At 30.2% G+C, this 3595-nt stretch overlaps 1 long non-coding RNA gene across 1 annotated transcript; it reads right to left on the bottom strand.

Moving 5' to 3' along the window:
- Positions 1 to 1300: 1300 nt before the first annotated feature.
- On the bottom strand, positions 1301 to 3379 carry LOC132745428 (uncharacterized). Its single transcript, XR_009627837.1, has 3 exons — positions 3136 to 3379; positions 2559 to 2635; positions 1301 to 2348 (listed from the first exon to the last, which is right to left on the bottom strand). It is a non-coding gene; the product is annotated as an uncharacterized LOC132745428 (long non-coding RNA).
- Between the last annotated feature and the right edge of the window lie 216 nt (positions 3380 to 3595).

A 3595-nucleotide genomic window follows, 5' to 3' on the forward strand; every position in this document is an offset into this window, starting at 1 on the left:
AGTATATAAGATGTTTAACGACTGAAGAAAGTTTCACTGAATGTGCAGTTATGTGCCGTAAAGGTAGCAAAATGTAAACAAAGAGTTATTTTGACTTCCATACACAATACCCATTCAATATGATAATACCAATTGCAATAGAGCAAAAAAGAGCAATAGATAGTTCATATAGTTACGTGGCAAATGAGTATTTCATTAGAAACTGTAACAAGATACCAAAAATAGAAGGTTCTTGATAAATAAAAATAATAGCATTTCTGAGGCATAATGGACCTTTAAAATAGTTTTTCAATAATTTTAGCTAGACGACAGAAATGATACATGTATATAATTACACTTTATTCTATGTTTTCAGATCATGATCATCCGAGCTGTCTAAAATATTTGTATTTTATTAGATTATCTTTATTCAATATGCTTATGACGTTTGATCTATCTTTATTATGAAGCACTGTAGCAATGTGGCAAAGAAAAAACTGACAAAAATCAATCCATCTGAGATTTTCTGTCAATTCGTTTATCTTATTTCTTTTCTAGACAATATATAAAATGTAAGGAAAATTGAATTAAGATGTTATTTTTATCTATACCTTTGATATTTTATATATAAAAAAATGCATGATACAAGTGTTTACAACTTTACATGCGTCATTTAGAAAATAAATCTTGTATCCGTGTATTTCAGCTAGGTTTCTATAAAAAAAAATACAGGAATAATCTATTTCATGACTTTCGACATCCCTTCTGTGTCACGTCACTAATTAAGATGATTATGTAGAAATGTTAATTTATTCAAACGCTTGGATAAAATGGCGGATGAGGAAATCGGAATACTTCTAGCAGCATACGGTTGGCAGTATCTAGAATATCCTGGTTATAACAATACGTACGCAAATGTTTCAATATTTAAAGATCGAAGTACGACAATGATAAATTATTATTGTGAATTTCATTCAGGAAGTTATTAAAAACAAGGGATGGTCTTGAATGCATTTACTTGGTATTACTTTATGTAAGTTCACTATTATTTCTATATACAGATGCAAATACTTTTATCTTATAATTTTCATCGGAGTAGTTCTTATTACAAGAGTCATTCAATAATGCCTGCTACTAGGTTCATATTTTGTACCTGCTACATCTTATAAAAATGTTTTCTATTTCAAACCTTCAAAGTATTCCTCCTCTATCAAAATGCGGTTTTCTAATCCATATGTCCAGTTTGAAAAAGGCTCCAAAATATCTGTCTTGTGGAATCTGGCACAGACACTAATACATGGCGCTGCCAAGAGAACTGCCCAGCAAACACAAGACGTCATGCTGACGTCAGATTTAAGTCAGGTTCTGACGTCGGATGACGGTCGGAAAAACGGTTGGATTTGAAAGTTTTTTTGACGTAATAATCTGACGTCAGGTAGACGTCAGAATCTAACCATTATTTAACCTTCTTCTGACCAAAATCTGACCATTATCTAACCATTTTCCGACCTCAATCTGACCATTTTCCAACCTAAATCTGACCAGTTACTAACCATTTTCCGACCTCAATCTGACCATTTTCCGACCTAAATATTAACCCTTTTCTGCCCTAAATCTGGTCATTTTCTGACCTTCATCTGATCATTCCCCTAATCTCTTTTGTTTCACCACGTCATAAATATTTTCTGGCTAATCCTGATTTGATCGAATTTAATGTAACTCATTCTATTAAGTAACTTTCCCTCCAATGAAATGTATAACAGAAAACTAAAAGCAAAAATATGTTTTATGCTTTTTTAATTTAAAATGAAAGTTGCAATTTTAAGCTGATACATACAATTTTAGTAAATTCTGCAAGGTTAAATAATTTTCATAAATTAAACAAAATAAAACATAAAATAAGTTAATAACAAAACAAAAAGGGATTACAAAAACAATGACATAAATGAAACTAAGAAAATATGTACAAATATTAAAGAACAAAACCATATATGCACATTTCTATCAAAGTTTGCCTTATCAAATAAAATAATGAAAATATTATAATTTTAAGAAAAGTGAAAAAGATTCTGATAATAATGTTTCAAGCAATTAATGACAGATTTTCAGTATTTTAACTATATTTCTACAGCATCTCTAAAACATTTAGTGCCATTTTGCATATTTTGACCTCCTTTGATAATTGTCAGTAATGTATAAATTGCTGCCTTTTAGTTACTTCACAAAGTTATACTTTTAGATATCCATGAGAATTAGCACGAATTTTGAGGTGTGATGCTTTAAGATATGACCTTCTTTCAGCACCCCTCGTCTGTCCGGAGGATATGTAGCGTTTGTAGCGTCCAATAGCGTGTGTGACATCATTTTCACTGAAAAAAAAGAAATTTATGAAACATGTAAAAATAACAAGCAAAAATGTTTTCATGGTTATCTTAACTTAATGAACAATTTTGCCAACTTTTTATGAGAGCTTTAACAAAAATTAAAAGTAAACATAAATACTGAACATTTAAAAAGCCGCTTTTAAACTCCAGTTTAGTATGGATTAAAGTATGTTATAGAATTTACAAAAATCTTACTTTCATATGTTTCTTTTTACATATTCACGTGTTTCCGTCCCTCCGACCTTTGAGAGCATGTCCAACACTTAAACTACCTGAAAAGAAAATTATATTCTTACTTATGTATACAGTATATTCTACGTTAGAAATAGAACAGTTACGCAAGTCTTAAATATTTCATTGTTTTAAATTAAGCATTAAATGCCGAAATGTCTGGAACCAAAACGTCTTGGGTTGTTTGGGACCGGAACGTTTTGGGTTATTTGGGACCGAAACGTGTTGGTCCGAAATGCTCGAAATCGTACAAATTCATTCTCAATTCTCAGATTTTAACTGACAAAAACATCACAGTTTAAGAAAAATATGAAAACTAAGCATTCTCTTTAGTAGTACTGAAAGGCATATTATAAACTCTTTACAAGCAGAGTTAAAACATGTCAATTTTAAAAAGATTTATTATTAGACATTATCGCGAATTTGTGTGACATTTTACTTCAGCTGTTCAAATAATGATAATTAAATCTTAGAGTGCTTGCAATCATGCAATTATTTATCTAATACAAAGTAGAAATAAATCTAAATAAATTGAACTGACCTTTTTGTTCAAGAAAATCTATAATATTCACTTTATCAGTGCATCCCGATTCCTGCCTGACAGCCAAAACGTAACGCCTACGAATTTGAATTTCCATCCACGTGACTTTAGATTCGAATTATAGGTTAATTACGTTTTCTTTCCCTTTTCTGTCACTATGATTAAATGTTAAAGCACTATTAAAAAACTCGTGATTTTGATACATATAATGTACCACAAATGATAATATTATAACGTTAAATGATTTGAAACTGTAAACAGATCTGTGGCTATAAATAGATTTCATAACAATAACACATGTAACTTGCCTATATACAGCGCCACCTATATGTTTTATTAGGTTGCAGCGCCGCGATCTTGGTCTGTATTTATATAAGAACATTTCATTGTAATCCAAATAACATTTGAAATTTTTTTTAAATGATTACAACAGCGAATAAGGATTATTTTCTGTTATTTT

This window comes from Ruditapes philippinarum, unplaced genomic scaffold (assembly GCF_026571515.1).
Source record: "Ruditapes philippinarum isolate M1 unplaced genomic scaffold, ASM2657151v2 ctg26024_1_1_1_1, whole genome shotgun sequence".
Classification (NCBI taxonomy): domain Eukaryota; kingdom Metazoa; phylum Mollusca; class Bivalvia; order Venerida; family Veneridae; genus Ruditapes; species Ruditapes philippinarum.